We start from the raw sequence: 19,658 nt of genomic DNA, 5'->3' as shown, positions 1-19,658 counted from the left end.
TTTACAATCTACAGAATAAGGGTGGTGTTTTTAATGCAACTGGTATAACTGTCTTGGGCTAGATTTCCCTGAAGCAGATCCAGAGAGCAGAGATTCATTAGGAAGAGCTTTCAAGGAGAAGTGGTCAAGAAGAAGTAGAATAGGGAAATGGAAGTACCTAGATCTTTTTTTTAATTTTATTTATTTTATTTTTTAATATTTATTTATTTATTTATTTATTTTTTGGTACCTAGGTCTTAAGCATGAGTATGGATTCAATCAGTCCCAGCTTGTTTAAGCATACATGTTAGCTCTGGAATGTGAAGTAAACATTTAAGTGTATCCCAACATGAGGAGAAGACACAGGATTTTCATACTTCTTCACTAGTCATTTATCAGTGAAGGGCTGTTCTGAGAGACTGAAAGTCCCAGAGTCACGTACAGATAACAAACTCAGAAACAAATCACACAAAATGGAAGTAGAGGGGCTAAAAGAAATATTAGAATGGATTCAAGGGGCAGATCTTAGTTTGTTGGTTCAGGATCTTCCCACCCCAACTTGTATTTCTTTCTCACATTATCAAATTCGGCTCTGAAAGTTTCTTTATTTCTTTTTTCTTAGTTTCAGGTGTACAAAACAATGTAATAGACATTTACACCCCTCACAAAGTGATAAACCTCCCAGTCTACTATCTGTCTGATATTGTACATAGCTGTTACGATTCCATTGACTATATTCCCTATGCTGTACTCCACACCCTGTGACCATATATATATATATATGCCACGTTTCCCCAAAAATAAGATCTAGCTGGGCAATCATTGCTAATGCATCTTTTGGAGGAAAAATTAATATAAGATCTGGTATTATATTATATTATATATAATATACCCGGTCTGATATTATAGTAAAATACGATCGAGTCTTATACTAATTTTTGCTCCAAAAGACGCATTAGAGCTGATTGTCCGGCTAGGTCTTATTTTCAGGGAAACATGGTGTGTGTGTATGTATGTGTGTGTGTGTGTGTGTGTGTGTGTATATATATATATATATACACACACAAATATATATATATATATATATATATATATATATATATATATATATATATATTTGTGTGTTTTTTTTTCTTTTTTTTAATTATAACTGACATTCAATATTATTCAGCTTCAGCTTCAGGTGTACACTGCAGTGGTCAGGTATCTACACCATCCATGAAGTGTTCTCCCTAATAAGACAAGTGCCCATCTGACACCCTACAAAATCTTTACAACATTAATTGATTATATTCCCCAAACTGTCTTCAGATACCTGTGGCAATACTATGTCTACTAATTTGTACTTTCTAATCCCCTTACCTTCTCCCCATCCCCAACCCCCTTCCATCTAGCAACCATCAGTTTGTTTGGTTTTTTTCCCTTATATCTCGAAGAATGAAATCTTATCATTTGCAATGACAAGGATGGATCTAGAGGATATTATGCTAAGTGAAATAAGTCAGATGGATAAAGACAAATACCATATGATCTCACTTATATTTGGTAGCTAAAGAACAGAATAAATAAACAAAATGGAAAGAGACTCAGAGATATAATGAAAATTTCTTTTTTCTATTTACAAAAATCTTTGAAGATTAAAATAATAGAAATAAATCAGCATCAGTAATGACTGGAATAAATTACTTGTTTAGATGTAGACATCAACATACTGTCAACTTTCATTTGGTAATTTTTTTGCTAATGCACCCACCTCTTCACCTATTGGAGAATATAAATATGTCCCAAAGTAACACATAAACTCTTTTTCGTGTATTAAGATGGGGAGGTTCCATTTCACAGATATTCCCTAACATTGCTAGCAGTGTTCACATAAAACCACCTGATTCTTCCCTGCTTCTCAACAAATAATTGGTTTTAGGTAAAGTTCTGTTTGCTTGAGGTGCCGAGGAAGTAGAAGTTCGTTATTTCACATCATTAAAGCCCTTGTTTCTATTTAACTTTTTGCTGTTGATTCTTGCCACTCAGAGACCATTATTTACACTTTGCCATTGATTGCTAAAAATGCTAACCAACTCTGTGCTGGCCAGTATAAATTATCTCCAGTTGTACAGATGGGCCCATTAGGATGGAATTATTATGAGATGATGGTTGGCCCAGGCCTATTCTTTTCTTGTAGTTTTCTCCTTTTCAGGAGACACAAGTTCTCTTAGGGTAGACAATATGATGAATTTGTTCTCCTTGGGACTCCTTAGCACAAGAATATCAAAGATTGTATATCTAGATATCTGTTTCTTTGCCTTTGGACATTAAATGATAGTTAACAAGTGCTCTTATCGTTGTTATAGTACATTAAGTTTACAATTCTGACCATCTATATTTTACTTAAAATCAAATACTTGGCTACCTTTCAGATTGTTATTAATAGTAAATATTGATGTGTGGATGCATGTGTACTATGCATATGTACATATACCATGCACTGAGTCGTGTTAATAATTACAATGTTCCAATACAGAAAAGTAGGTTTTCTTATCTTGACTTTATAGAGGAATCTAATAACAGATAAAATTAGTAACTTTCCTAGTGTATTAGTTTCCTAAGGCTGCCGTAGCAAAGTACCACAACTGAAATATATTCTCCTGTAGTCTGGAAGCTTGAAATTCGAAACCAAGGTGTTGACAGAGTTGGTACCTGCTAAGACCTCTGAGAGAGAATCTATTTACTCTCTCCCAGCTTCTGATGATGATTGGCCATCCTTGGTCGTTCTTGCTTGTAGGTGTATCATTTCCAAGTCTACCTCCAGCTTTACGTGGTCTTCCTCTTATAAGGCATCAGTCCATTCATTTAGGAGCCACACTACACAACTAGGATCACATCTTAACTAATTATATCTGCAACTACCCGGTTTCCAAATAAGGTCATATTCTGAGGTATTGAGGAATAGGATTTCAACATTTTTGTGGGAGACAAAACATAACCCATAACATCAATGTACTGCCAAAACAGATTCCAAACTAATTTTGTGCAACTCCAAATTCCATGACATTTCTGCTTTTGGAGTATAAGAATGAGAACCCTGATACATAAGTAAAACTACAAAATGAGAAGAAAACAGAAGTAGATTTTCCCTCTGCCATTTGTTTTAGAAAAACGGACTAAGAGCACTTTTAGATTTTGTCACTCTTATTGTCACAGAGAGTTTTGTTGAGCTAAATTAGGGGATAAACAAGTAGGTTTTAAATGAATAGTATGAAACGATGTGTGAATTTGAGGATAGACAGACCAGAGTGGAAGAAATGGGTAGCATGTAATTTAAGCAGAAAGACATTAATAATGTGCAATATTCCATAAACATTGTTTCACTGATTTTGTTGCTTGAGGCTTGCATTCATATAAAGGAGAGAGTAAATTATAAGGCAATTGCTCAAATGTGGGAGTAGAGATATAATTAAAAAAAAAAAAGAAGTGATAACTGGAAAAAATAATTGTTTCTTAAGACAAATACAACCCTTATAATTATAACCTCATTTGCTTTTCTAAAAAGAGAAAAACAAACAAACAAATAAACAACAACAAAAAAAAAAACCCCATGAGGAACAGGTTAGTAAATTTCAGAAGAAACATGCAATATTTAAGGTGAAACTCAATGTAATTTAAGGAGTGGGGACTTTATCTCATGAGAAACTGGATTAATGATTAAACTCAAAGTTAGAAAGGTAGAAAATGTCCTATCTAATGGTGAAAGAGATGTAGAACATCTCCACAACTGAGTGAAGAAATTGTTGAATAAATTAAGGAAGGAATAACTCCATTATGCATTTTCCTCCTAAATTACCAACCCGGCATACTATTTTTACTAGTAAAAACATAAATAATGCAGTGTCTTTCTAAATAAATCCTTTGTGTATCTTTAAGAGAATTATGCACCCAAATGCCTTTATGAAGCCTTGGAACAAAAGTGAGCTTTCAATGTAATGGGTAGGTTGTTGGGACCCATTTCTATACAATAAAAGTCTATAATTACAGAATCTAAGTCCTCATTTTAGTTCTTAGAAATAGATAAGAGATACAATTTGTAATATTATAACGAAGAATATTTTGATTATTTTCTCTTGAATAATAAAATAAAAATACTATAAGACATTAATCTTATGTAAACATCGTACTACAGTGGAGCTATTTTGGTTACAGACTGGGAAAGTAGAACTTTTGTGAATGCAATGAGAAGCCACATATTCTTTTTAAATATTTGGATAATGCTTCATTTTCTTATGTGATGCACATGTGTTTGAAAGTGTATACTAATGTAATCTTAATTAGCAATCAAAAGTATATTGATAATGTATAACACCATTATATGATGTATTTAAATATTTTATTTGGATCCCAAATTGAAATCATGACTCTACAGCCTCTTAAAATGGATGTGGTTATATTGAAGCCAAAATTAAAGAAATTACATAATCTGCCTCATGAAAAAGCTGGAAACTTTTAGGTTTTCTAAATCCTTTTAAATGTAATTATAAATTTGAGTTACAAGTTCCTTAAAACTCAAGGAATTTGACAGGCCGTAGCACAAAGCTTGGCATTCTACAACACCACCAATATCTGGCTTAATTTTTATACACCAATTCACTTTAATTTAAGATTTTGCTTAAGGGCAGAATTTTCAGACTCCTGTTAGATCTAAAATTGTAGAGTGTTAGCCAAGGTCATTTAGCCATTCACCTGCCCCTCTACTGGGACACATATTTAATTATATAATGGGGAGAAGGAATCCAAATTTTAAAGTTTCTGTGAGGGAGAAATTCAGACAAATTTAGCATTTGACATAAAAAAAAGCCTTTTCTAGGTTGACAAAAAGAAAACTCTTCTTTACAGAAGAATGCTAGATGATATATCTAAAGGAATGATAGAATTACAAACTATTTTCCATCCCTCAATGTAATGTAATCAGGCATGAATCAGTAGATGATAAAATCATTCAATGAAAGGTTATTGCAGAACAGGATATTCATAACATGCCAGACATAACGCCATACACTGCTTAACTAAGTATGTTTACTAATTAATTACAAAAGGGCAAATACAATGGAAGAAACTGACAGTCATAATATAACTTCCTTAACCACAGGGCCAAACTTGACATCACTACTATCGGGGCAGTTGATATTAATATATATGCCTTTTGATGTGATACGATATGAAATACTGAGTATCAGCCTTGAAATATTATTTTCAATAAAGTGTAACCTGAATCTAATAAAACATTCAGATCTTACTTCCTATTTACAATATTCAGGAAATAAGAAGTAAAACATAAATAATGTCACAAAAATTAGACAGATTTAATGTTGAAATTCTGTAAGACAAATAGCCTGGTTTATTTAAAAAGGAGAAAGAGAGAAAGTCATGATAATCAAATGCAATGTGTAAATCTAGATTGGATAGAAAAATAAAATAAGCAGGTACAAAAGCCATTTGGGGACAATTTGAGGAGTCTGAATATATAGACAGGGTGTTAGATAACATTATAGAATTATTGTAATTTTTTGGGTATGCTTTTAGGATTGAATTTATATAGAGAGAATGTCCTTCTTTTTTAGTAGATTATGCTGAGGAAGAGTCATATTGCCTGCAACTTACTTTCAAATGGTTCTGAGGGGGGGAAATGGATATATGCATAGAAAGAGATAAAGCAAACATGGCAAAATGTAAACAATCGGTAAATTAAGATAAAGAGAAACAAATATTTATTGAACTATTCTCTCTATAAGCTTGATAACTTTAAGAATAAAAAGTTAGGGCAGGAAGGCCTTTCTCTTATTAAAGCTAAATTAATTCTGGATTTTATATCTTTGATACCTTTCAAGACCTGTGATCCTTCGTGGACTAAAAGGTTCTTCAAGTAACAGCTACAACTTTTGATTATAATGAATTTGCTATCAATTATGTGGTATTTTGGCTAGAAATATTTTTATTAGGTGGAAGATTTTTGTTTACTCGATTTAAAAAAAGTAATTATATTTATCATAACAGAAATTAATGCATTGCTTTACATTGTATTTTTTTCTACTTTTGCTTTCTACTAAGGGAGCTTCTGCATTAAGTTCTGGTATTCTGAATTATGTTTCTACTGTGCTACATGTAACTGAAAATCTATGTGCATGATTGCTATACTGTTAGCTAAAGTAGCTGCTAGAAGTTTGGGGGTCCCTATGCCTTGTAGATTTTCTGCTTTCTCTTCTAACAGAAACCTGATATGCTCATGATAAAACAGTTGCAATAAACAAAAGTATATTTAACCTTGATACATGATACTTGCTTTCTCCTCATGAGACTTACAATGCTCTAAAATTTCCTTTCTCCTGTTGCTGAGGTGATAGAGAAGAAACTGAGGTAGGTTAAGCTCCATTTCCTTTAGCGTTGGCAATGGGTTCTTCTGGGAGTAAAGAGATGAGTTTCTCTCCTTTTGTAACCAAGAGTTTATAGGGTTTCTGTGCTCAGAAGGGGTGAGGATCCTATTGTTATTTCAGGGCCACTGCCTTCTACAGACACTATATCGTACTGCCTTTTACACTACTGTTAGCAGAACAATATCCAAGAATGTAGTTGAATGTAGCCTTACGCTGTCGTTGTCTTCCCGACACAACCAGTACTCTCACTAAAGCCACAGAAGATACTAAGAATGAAGAAGCCATGTGACTCTAGCCATTTTATAGCTACAAAGACATGTGACCAAGAACGGGAGCAGCAGTAGCACTAACAATGGAAAGAAGACTTCATTTGTAAAGTGTTTAGAGAGAGACTTCTACATGCAAGTCACTCTGCCTCTAAGTTTTTATAGTAAAACAGTGAAGAAAATGTGTTCTTGATCTCCCAAACTTTATTATCACATAGGGGAGGCAGAACTTGAACACAAATGGCTAAAAACAAGGCAATATCTGAGAATGTTCCTAGAGACAAATATGTGGAGATGAAACAATCAGGTGATCCTATTGCCTTATTATCACAAATTTCAAGCAATAGCAGGTTGTGGACAAATTATGAAAGCCCTTAAATGCTTAGATAAAAATTTTGAGTTTTATTCTTCATACAACTGATTCTAAAAATCTGATTGAGAATCATATGTATCAGATTCCATGCCCTACTTGTCAAAAATATGGAATTCCTAAGAATTTCATGAGAGCTACCAACTTTTGGTTTCAGGATATAGGATCTGCAAGTGAGCATGCATAAAATCACCTCCACTGCCTCTTAAGAGTAACACATTTTGGATAATATTTCCTTAGGCATTAGGGTATTGTTGAGGTATTTTGAGGTAGGAAATGTATAATCATTGCTAGATTTTATGTAGAAAGATCTAACTAAACAAACATTCTTGCTCAAAGATATTGGGGCCTTTACTAATCCCAGGACAAGTTACTTTCAAGAAAGGAGGGAATCCTTTGTGTAATGTACCCCTAGGCATCCTAGGGACAGGGGGATACAGAATATGCTAGTCCTCATAGTCTGGACTGGAGCTGGCCTTCTGAAACCGCATAGATGTTCAAATCACATTCAGAGACCTTGGAGAGAGAAGGGACTATATTACAGTGTTAAATTTTTCCTTAGTGGAAATTCTGATCATGCCACTTATTGGTTACATGATCTTATGCATATTGTTCCATGTTTTACTTTGTTATAAAGGGCACACAAACAGTAATTACATAATTATGACCATTACAAAAGATAATGCCTATAAAGCATTTGGGTATATTGAAAGAATTGCTAGAAAATATATACGACCTGTAATATACAAATCAATGAGATCGTAGATTATAACCTCATCTTTGTGTATACCTTTTGTCTGTTATTTTATATGTTCTTCTTAGTTGCAGCTCATGTGTTTTTGTTTTGTTATTATATGTTTGTTTATTATTAACACTAAGCAAAAAACACATTAACTGTTTCAAAGCATAAGGAAAGTGCATTGTAGCATCTATGGGAAATAAAATAAAATAAATTTAATCAGTTATCACAGTAAAGATAAATAATATTTGTACTTAAATAATTTGACAGCTAGTAAGTCCTACTAGTACATAGTACAAAAAAATAGTCAGACCGAAAAACATGACATTATTTAGTTGTTTACAAATTACTTAGGAAGAGCCATAATAATTTGAACAAAATCTTAAGTCAAATATCAACATGTCACAGGCAATCAATTTGCATGTAAGTTAATAATGGCTAAGAAGGAAGATAGTTTAAAAATATCATCATCCCTTTACTTTTTCCTCAAAAATATATACTACATTGTGGAAAATTAGAAGTGTATGATTTCACTGGATCATTTACCAGTCGTATTGTACTGTCATCTGTCATCTTTTTTCAATGAATTACTATTCTTATCAGTGGACATGGGATATTCTATAAACCACCCCATTCATATGCTCCCCAATTGATGTCAAAAGCTCACATAGAATGGAGTCTAAGGCAGGTAGAGCTCATGCAAGCTGCAGCATGAAGTTCTCACCAAAACATGTAGAATGGTGGTGACCAGGAAAAAGACCAATACAGCGTTAGTCAGTTTTGCCATGTGGCAAGTCTACCACTATTCTCATGGAATATAGATTTTTTTTTCACCCTTTTCCATGATTTCCAAAATCACTTTTTGACTACTATTGAAATTTGAATTGCTTATGGCAAAACTGTGCATTGTCATGACAAGCGTTCCTCTTAACATGGCCTAGCAAACATTGTGTACCGTTATCTTTCCTCTCTTTCATATTACCTACTATAGCTTAATGATTCTGCCTTGCTTATATAATATTCTATTCTCCTCTCTACCTAGAATCTGGCACTGCTATTCCCCTTTCTTTTCATTCCTTTAGTAAACTTTATAATCAAACTCTTCAACTGCAATTTTATAACTTTGCAAGATCACCTTGTCAAAATTAAACTTTCTGAAAACTTTTGCCATTGCAAACCATCTCATGCCATGTAAAACAAATTACCATATGTGATGAGTTAATGACAAACATGTACATGTCAGATCACTTTTACCAGAACAAAAGCTTCCTGAGGAGAGGGACAACTAAATCCACTGCCCAGTCTTTCCTAGCCTTTGCTCAATAGCAATTGAACAAATATTTCGCAAATTCATGTGTTAGTGAATGAATAAGATAAAGAGAATGGTATATCAACTTAGGTCTATATCAACTTATTGATGGCTTTAACTTCAGGTTTCAGTCCCTACCTTTAAGGAGTAACCAATAAATATTCTGTGAATTAAGGAATTTGTGATGCCAAGAGTACTAAAGTAGAGAAGAAAAATTTTGCCAGTAACTAACAATTTATTTCCAATATATATTTAAAGAAAAAATATGGTTTTAAAATAAAATGACCAATCATTATATTTTTCTATGGTAAAACATTATAGTAATTTTTTTTTCTTTTTTTTCACTTAGTTCTGTTCTGATTTTTATTATTTCCTTCCTTCTGCTGACTTTGGGTTTCATTTGTTCTTTTTCTAGTTCTTTAAGGTGTAACATGAGGTTTTTTATCTGGGATTTTTCTTCTTCTTCTTCTTTTTGTTTTTTTAAAGATTTTTCTTCTTTCTTGAAATAAGCCTGTAATGATATAAATTTCCCTCTTAAAACTGCTTTCGCTGCATCCCAAAAATTTTGGTAGGATGCATTTTCATAATCATTTGTTTCTATGTATCTTTTGAGCTCTCCTATTATTTCTCCTTTGACCCAGTCATTCTTTAAAATTATGTTGTTTAATCTCCATATATTTGTGGTTTTTCCAGCTTTCTTTTTGCAGTTGATATCCAATTTCAAAGCCTTGTGATCAGAGAATAAACTTGGTATGATTTCAATCTTCTTAAAGTTTCTGAGGCTAGTTTTATGTCCCAATATATGATCTATTCTTGAGAATGTTCCTTGCACACTAGAAAAGAACATATAGTTTGATGTTCTAGGATGAAGTGCTCCATAAATGTCAATTATGCCCATTTTGTGTAATGTGTCAGTTAGGGTTGCTGTTTCTTTATTTAATTTCTGTTTGGATGATCTATCCATAGCTGTCAATGATGTATTTAGGTCCCCTACTATAATTGTGTTTTGGTCAATTTCTCCCTATTTTCTGTTAGTAATCGCTCTGTATATTTCAGTGCTCCCTGATTGGGGGCATAAATATTGATGACTGTTATGTCATCCTGTTGTACAGGCCCCTTTATCATTATGAAATGTCCATCTTTGTCTCTTGTTACCATTTTTATCCTGAAGTCTGTTTCATCTCATATTAGTACAGCTACACCTGTTTTTCTCTGAATACCATTTGCTTGGAGTGTCAATTTCCACCCTTACACTTTGAGTCGATATTTGTCCTTGTAGCTGAGATGTGTCTCTTGGAAGCAGCGTATGGTTGGGTTTAGTTTTTTGATCCGATCTGCTACTCTGTTCCTTTTGATTGGTGAGTTCAGTCCATTTGCATTTAGGGTGATTATTGATATGTGAGGATTTCCTATCATTCTATCTTTGGTTTTCTGGTAGGATGGAGTCTCCATTGTTTCTTTGCCTTTTTGATGCTGTCTGTTATTTCAGTGTGGTGGTTTTCTATGATTTTCCTCTCTGTTTCTTCTTTTTTAATGTTATATATTTCAGTTCTGGATTTTTTTTTTTTTTTTTTTTGCATGGTTACCATTAAGTTTATATAAAAGAAAGTTTTATATTTAGAGTATTCCATTTTTTTCAGCATGGTTCCTTTCTCCATTCCCTTTTGCCAGTTCAGACCTTTACTCTCTCCCCTTTTATGTTTTTGTTGTCACACATTATCCCTGTTTATGCTGTGAGTTGATTTCTGTGCTGTAGTAGCAAGTGATCTTTCTGCTCTTGTTTTTAAGTGTTTGTTTTTTGTTTGTTTGTTTGTTTGTTTTTGTTCTTCTTTTCCCCTGTATGTTATGTTTAAGTGTACAGTGTCCTATTTGGTTCAGGGGTTGCTATTTCCTACTTCTGTCTGTCTGTTCATAATACTACTCATGATTTTGTATTCTTTTACTTTTTTGTTTCAGGTCGAATAGCCATCTCCAGTATTGCTTGTAGTGCAGATCATGTATTAAAAAATTCCTTCCGCGTCTGTATGTCTGGAAAGCTTTTTATTCCTCCTTCATATCTAAAGGATATCTTTGTTGGATATATTATTCTTGGCTCATGATTTCTCTCTTTCAATAGCTTGAATATTTGATTCCACTCCCTCCTGGTTTGTAGAGTTTCTGCTGAAAAATCTGATGATAATTTAGTTGGCTTTCCTTTGTAGGTTACCATCTTCTTTTCCCTGGCTGCCTTGAGGATTCTTTCTTTGTCATTGATTTTAGACAGCTTCAATACAATGTGCCTTGGAGAAGGCCTGTTGGGATTGAGGTAACTAGGTGTTCTATTTGCTTCTTGGATTCGAGGATCCAGTTCTGTCCACAAGTTTGGGAAGTTCTCATTGTCTATTTGTTTGAATATATTCTCTGTTCCCTTCGATCTGTCTTTTCCTTCTGGTATGCCCATTATTCTTATATAGCTCTTTCTGATGGCGTCAGAAAGTTCTTTCATTTCTTTTAAGTCTCAAGTCTCTTTCTTCTATGATCTGTTTTATTTCCAGATTTGTATCTTCGATGTTACTAATTTTTTTCTCCATCTGCTCAGCTCTATTACCTAAGCTGGCTATTTCATTCTTAATTTCTTTTATTGAGTTCCTAATCTCCAGAATTTCTGTTTGGTTCTTTTTTAAAATTTCAATTTCTTCGGTAAAATGTTCATTTTGTTCTTTGATTGTGTTTCTGAGTTCATTAAACTGCCTGTCTGTTTTCTTGCATCTTGTTGAGTTTTTTTCAGAACTGCAATCTTGAATTATCTGTCATTTAAGTCACATATTTCCAAGTTTTAAGTTCATTTTCTGGACACTTCATTTTTTTTCTGAGCTGCCTTGTTACCTTGGCTATTCATAGAAATTGATGAATTATTATTTCTCTTCCTAGGCATCTACAGGAGTGGGTTCTGCAACAGGTTGATAGGAAGAGGTCTTTCTTTTACTTTGCAGTAGGTGTTGGTGGAATGTTTTATTTTTTCTCCTACTGCACCTTTTTATTCTCTCATGCTGCAGTGTTATATTATCTCTGCATTGGTCCAACTTCTCACACAATGGGGTAGGAAAGGGGTGTTCCTTGGAAGGTGGGCTTTTCCTCTGTGTGCAGGTCACAGACCTCCGTGAGGGGATGTGGAGAGCTTCTGAAGTTCCGAAACTCATCTTGCACCAGTTTCAGAGCCTGTGTAACTGTTTTTTAATATTTATCTTTCATCTTGTTGGTTGGCTTTGTCTTTTCTTTTCTTTCTTTTTCTTTTCTTTTTTATTATTATTATTTTTTATCAGCAGCTGTCATAGTTCCTGGAATGTAGCAGGGATATTTTAAATGAATGGATGAGTGAATAAATGAATGAATATAACTCTGTGATCTATTAGTAAAATTATATTATAATTTTAACGTGTAACAATAAAAAAATTCAACAATAAATCAAGAATGTATCAATCTACAAATGTTTTTTATTGTTTTATTTCTTCACTTTAAAATATTTTTTGAAGGCAATAGAGTATATACAGAGGAACATGTGGGCTCTGATGTTAACCTGGATGTTAATGCTAACTGTCTGATTTTCTAAGTAGACTAATTATTTAAGAGTTTTTGTTTCAATTTCTGTATTTACAAAATGACAAAACAGTGACCCTTTCTTCTACATTTTGTATATTAAATGAGACAATTTGTGCATTGTACAGAGCCCATGCTAACTGGCTTCAACTGGTGATTTACTGAAGAATAACATCTCTATTCCATACACAGTACAAAATTAATCAGAATACTGCATGTAATTTGCAATGATTAAATTAGCCCATTTTACCTCTAGAGCAATCCAATGTTGTAATTAACTACTTGATTAACAGTAATTTCACAAAAATATCCATATAAAAACAAATTTTAATATGGAAGTTTAAGTTCGAAAGCAGAGAAGATAATTTTTTTTTAATACTAACTTTTGGAAAACTTTGTAAGATGTAAAATTTCCCCCAAGAGAATGAAAAGTTTGCCTCTTTGATAAGCTGACATTAAAAAAATAAATAAATAAAATAAAAATTGTGCCATGAGAAGCTGGACCTAATGTCTATAAACCCCTGGGCTTAATGTCTATACTTTCTTTGAACATTCACATGCATAAAATCAGGATAATACTGTTTTTCACTGCACAATTATTAACTTGCTTAAACTTTTCCTTCATTTTCCTCCCACCTGTCTAATTTCTTTGAGCTGGACTAATAATCAAAATAACATGAGGCAAATTAAGAGGAAATAATGATCAGTTTATTATGTGTGTATGTGTGGGGGTTCCATATGACCATGAGACCGCAGGATATTGGGCAGTTGAGACTGATATGACCTTCTGGACTAAGGAGAGGGAGGCATGGGTCTGGGATTTCAAAGGGAAAGTAGGCAATTCACAGGTAGATGGAAAGAGCAAACATGTGGTAAATAAGTTCTTGCTCAGTGACTCAAAAACAGTGAGACACAGAAGGGAGTCCAACAAACAGACTTGCTTGGATTATCCCTTTCTGCCACACTTAGTTCATACATGAAGTAAATATGCTAAGGTTCCCTTCCTGAAGCTGGTTTTTCTAACTGAATTCTTTTATGCAGGTAAGGGGGAGGGTCAAAGGTTCTTTCCAATTTAATGCAATCCCCATCAAAATACGAATGGCATTGAAAGAAATAATAGAACAAGAAAACATTCGATTTGTATGGAATTACAAAAGATCCTGAAGAAGCAAAGCAATCCTAGCGAAAAAGAACAAGGCTGGAAGTATCATACTCCGTGATTTCAATTTGTACTACAAAGCAGCAATAATCAAAACATCATGAAATTGGCAGAAAAAACAGACACACAGACCAATGGAATAAAATTGAAAACCCAGAAATAAACCCACATAAATTGGACAGATATTTTCAACAAAAGAGCCAAAAAACATACAATGGAGAAAAGAAAGCCTCGTCAGTAAATGGTGTTGGGAAAATTAGAAAGCCACATACAAAAAAAATTAAACTAGATTGCTGTCTGTCACTATATACCAAAATTAACTAAAAATGGATCAAAGACCTAAATATAAATTGCATAGGAAAATAGCATAGCTGCTAATCTTATGGCCCTTGGGTTTATAGATTTTATGAATTTGACCCCAAAGGCAAGGGAAGTAAAAGCAGAAATAAATGAATGAAACTATATCAAACTAAAAACTCCAGCACAGCAAAACAAAGAAACAAAAACGGTAACGAAATGAATGGGAGAAGATATTTGCTAATAATACTGCTGATAAATATATAAAAATCTCATAAAACTCACCAACAACTACAAAAAACAAACAACACAATTTTTAAAATTGGCAGAGGACCTGAACAGAAACTTCTCTCAAGAAGACATACAAATGGCCAACAGATACCTGAAAAAATGCTCCACTTCACTAGCTAGTAGGGAAATGCAAATCAAAACCACAATGAGATATTATCTCACACCTATTAGAATGGCTAGTCTCAACAAGATCAGTAATAAGTGTTAGAGAGGTTGTGGAAAAAAAAGGAACACTTATACTCTACTGGTTGGAATGTAAATTGGTAGAGTCGCTATGGAAAACAGTATGAAGCTTTCTCAAAAAATTAAGTAGTACCATATGACCCAGCAGTCACTCTTCTGTGTACCTAACCAAAACATCGGAAAACATTTATCCATAAAGATATATGTACCCCTATATTCGTTGCAGCGTTATTCACGATGGCCAAGACATGGAATCAACTGAAGTATCCTTCAATAGATGATTGGATAAAGAAGATGTGGTACATATACATAATGGAATATTTCTTGGCCATAAGTAAAGATGAAATACTGCCATTTGTGACAACATGGATGGATCGTGCGATTATCATGCTAAGTGAAACAAGTCAGATAGAAAAAGTTGACAACCATGATTTCACTCACATGTGAGATATAAACCTGAAAGCAACAAACAAGACAAACAAAACAAAATCAAAACTCATAGACACAGACAACAGTTTAGTGTTTACCACAGAGTAAGAGGGGAGGAGGCTGGTACAAGAGGGAAAAGGGGATCAAATATATGGTGATGGAAGGAGAATTGACTTTGGGTGGTGAACACACAATGTAATATACATATGATGTATTACAGAAATGTATACTTGAAACCTATATAATTTCATTTACCAATGTCACTTATAAATTTAATAAAATAACTTTATAAAGGCTCTTTCTGAGTCTTGTTTCTTAAAAATAATGAGCTTAAAATAATCAATATCCCAAAAGACATATTTTGGGGTGGCAAGCTCTGGTACCCCCTCAATTTCTCTCTTTTTCTCTCTCCCTCTCTCCCTCCTCTCTTACCTCCTTTCTTCCCTTCCTTCCTTCTTTCTTCTTATTTATTTTCCAAAATACCGCTGCTATCTTCTAGGAACTCTAATACTAAGCTCTCTGCAAGTGCAGTGAAAACAGATATCATCTCTTCATTCTTGCAGCTAACAGTCCAGTGGGAAGGAAGGAATCTATACAGACATTTCAATAAAGCAAGATATATTATATCAGTAAAAGTTTTGGTACTATGAAAATTTAACTAATGAAGTATCCCTAAAGCTTTGGAAAAACATACATACAACTATTAAATAGGAATACTGTGTAATCTGAAAGTAGCCACTCAGACAATGTGCAATTTAACCTGTGCACATGGCACACTGGACAAAAGAGTGCTTTTTCTCTATGAGAAATTCCTTTGTCTGCAATGACTGGAATTGTGCCAGCTGTCCAATTACATTAGGCCTCTTCTACTCTAATAATGGTAAGACATGGTTTTCATTGTGTCCAAGTGACTGATCTTTCAGTTACTGCTGTACAATTGCTTTTTCCTGTGAATTTTTTCAAATGAAAAATGGCATATTATAACAAAATTCACATATCCATTTTTCAGCCTTATCTAATATTACTTTGGCATATTCTTTTCTGATTTTTAAAATAAACTATACAATACAGATGCAGTTGAAGTCCCTGGTGTACACTGTTTCAATTTCATCTTGCATTCTCCTTTCTTGCTGAAACCTATATTATGTGATTGTCATGTCATGTAAATATTTGCAATATTACCATAGTATTTATAAACATAGTTAGCATTGTTTTGCATATATTTAAAATATATTATCAATATGAGAATGTATGTATTATTTTGCATCTTGCTTATTTTGCTCATTATATATAATACAATAATTTATAAATATATATAATTCATATATGACACAATATGTAAGTGCACGTGTATATATACATATGCATGTATTTGTATACATGTGTATATATACATGTATATATATACACATTGCATTTTAATGGTAATTCTGCATTCCACTGCTTTATATCAGAAATCATTTACCAATTTTTATAGAAGAACATTTAGTTTCCAATTTTCATTATTACAAATGATTCCATATTATTATTGGAAGTTCATATATATAAACTCTCTCTATATAAACAGTATACACACACACACACACACACACACACACACACACACGGGGTGCCAAAAATGTGTATACGTTTTAAGAAAGGAAAAAAGTGTATTAAAATTGTCATACTCAATATACACCGATAACAAAAGATGAATACAAGTCACATGTATACATTTTTTGGCACTGTGTGTGTATGTAGGTATCCGTGTATATATATATATATATATATATATATATATATATATATATATATATATAGTATATGTATATATATAATGTATATATAGTATATATACTCTTTATAAACAGTACATAGAAAGAAAGCAGTTTGGGATTGCTGGATCAGAAAGAATGTAGATCTTTACTAGATCCCTCAAATTGCTCTCCAAAAGATTGTACTCATGCTTTCACTAGCCATGAATGGGATTTTCAATTTCTTCTTCTTAAGAAAATACTTGTGGTTGTGTCGTGGGGGGCGTCCGGCGGGGTCTCTGCTCCCGCTCCCCACATAAGAACATAGGATATGGTGAGGCCAAAATGGAACACCCACGGAGCCATAAGTAGGGGAGTCATATCACTATATTTTCGCTGGTGGCATCCGCCTCTCTGTAATCCAATCTTCCTAGCTCAGCCAACCATCTTCTTGCTAGCCCCCATTTTCTGCTAGTGTAGCCACAGCAGTTATATTAGTGGCCAATGGCTCACTGGTTACAGCTGACGGCCAACTAGCCACAGCTGACGGCCATGCAATCACAGTTGATGGCCATTTACTACCTGAGCCAGCACCTTTCTACGTGAGGCCGAGAGCCTGGAAACTGCTCTTTGGGTCTCTGTCCCCACACTCCACCCCTACAGTCTCTCGCCTCACAATCTACGCGACAAGCGTGTTCCGTGAGGGGCCCTGTGCGAGGAGCCTGGAGGTAAATGCAATATCCTAGACACAGCCAGTCTCTCTGGACACAGCCAGGGTTTCTCAGGGAACCACCAGTCCTTCTGGGCACAGCCAGACTTCCTGGGCTTCTTAGGGTACCACCAGTCTCCTGGGACACAGCCAGGGTTTCTCAGGGCACCACCAATGCTTCTGGGCACAGCCAGACTTACTGGGCTTCTTAGGGTACCACCAGTCTTGCCGGGCACAACTAGGGTTTCTCAGGGCACTGCCACTCTCTCTGGGCACAGCCAGACTTCCTGGACTCAGCCAGGGCTCTCGGGGCACTGCCACTCTCTCTGGGCACAGCCAGACTTCCTGGGCACAGCCAGGGCTCTGAGGGCACTGCCACTCTCTCTGGGCACAGCCACTGTTCTCAGGGTACCACCAGTCTTTCTGGGCACAGCCAGTCTTTCTCACATATTCTCCATGGTGGCTGGTCGAGACACAAAAGCAAACATCCACCATTTCCACTGCATGGTGGTATGTTCCCAAGCAAACAGTCAAGCTGTCCATTAAATTAGGGATAGAAGGCAATTCCCCATAGTCCATAGTCATTCTTGCTGGGCTGTCCTGGGGGTGAGGGACGACCTTGACCTGACCCTCATCTACCACGAAGGACTCAGCAAGTGTTTCCTCCTGGGACTACAAGTCCTGCCTCAGCAAGAACTTCCCAGCCCACAGGGGCGCAATGATCCTCGCTTTCTCTGGCCTGTGCTGGTTGGGGAACCGTCCATGTCTTCCCACCCCTCCACGGGGGTCCAGCTCTCCGGCAGCTGCTCCTCCTGGTCTTCCTGAGACTGAGTGTTCATACGCACGAACTGCTCCACTGCCCTTCGGAGAGCTTTGGCCGGCACCGAACCCTGCTCGCTGTGCCATGTGTCATGCAGGGTGTCACGCGGGGTCTCTGGTCCGGCTCCCCACAAAAGAATGCAGGATGTGGCTAGGCCAAAAAGGAACACCCACGGAGCCGTAGATAGGGGAGTCATACCACTATATTCTCGCTGGCGGCTGGGTTGGAGACACAGGAAGCAGGCGCCACACTATCCACAACCTGCTGTCCACTTCTCTACTAACCGAGAGCCTGGAAACTGGTCTTTGGGGCTCTGTCCCCACAAGTTGCCAGATTTTAAATTATTTTCAAAGTGATGAACTTGAAAACGTATTCCATGATTATTTTATCTGCATTTCCCTGATTACATTGTGATTAAGTATCTGAAGAGAACCAAAGTTTTGCGACCCTGAACCTGCCTTTTGGGATATTGATTTTAAGCTGATTATTAAGAAAGAAAAGACTCAGAAAAAACCTTTGACACTCCCCCCTCCCCCCCACACACACCCTTTTCCTGCCTAAGAGATTCAGACAGAGAAAACTGCTTCAGGAAGGAAATCTTAGAATGCTGCCTTAGCCTAATTTGAATTAAGTGTGGTAAATAGGAGGGTGTCACACGGGGGCCTGTTACTACATACCCCTGTGTCCCAGTGTTTCTGGGTTGCCCAGCAAGAATGTTCCTGCCATGTATGATCCCCTCTTCCTCAACTACCTCTAAATGGCCCATCCTCACTTCTGAAATCTCATAACTTATCCTCCCTTCTCTCCTTTGCCCAAAATGTCATATACGGCGGTACCTCGGTTTTCGAACGTCTCCATTGATGAACGTTTTGGTTTATGAATGACATAAACCCGGAAATAAATGCTTCAGTTTTTGAACACGACTCAGAAGTCGAACATGTGACACGGCTTCCACTGAGTGCAAGATCCTGAGGCCTAACTTTCGGCTGTTTTCGAACGTTTCAGAACTCGTGGTTTACGTTCGAAAACCGAGGTACCACTGTATATGCAATGTTGCCTCACTGTTTTTGGAATTTTCATGCTTCTGTAAATTCCCCATGAGCATGTATTAAAACATTTGATTGTCTTCTGTTAGTCTGTCACTGTTAATTTAATTATTAGCCCAACTAGAAGAATTTAGAAGATGGAAGGAAAAGTATCATTTTTTTTTTTAGATCCCATGTATCTATTCATGTTTCTTGGTCACTTGCGTTTCTATTTTTATTAGCTGCTGGTTTAAATTCTTTGCCAATTTTCTAATGGGTTGTTTGTCTTTTTCTTTTTGATATGTTGGAGTTCTTAGTAATTGTACATACTAATTCTTTATCAGTTATATGATT

Source organism: Rhinolophus sinicus, linkage group LG01 (genome assembly GCF_036562045.2).
Source record: "Rhinolophus sinicus isolate RSC01 linkage group LG01, ASM3656204v1, whole genome shotgun sequence".
In the NCBI taxonomy this organism is placed as follows: Eukaryota; Metazoa; Chordata; class Mammalia; order Chiroptera; family Rhinolophidae; genus Rhinolophus; species Rhinolophus sinicus.
Note: the sequence above shows the minus strand (reverse complement) of the source record.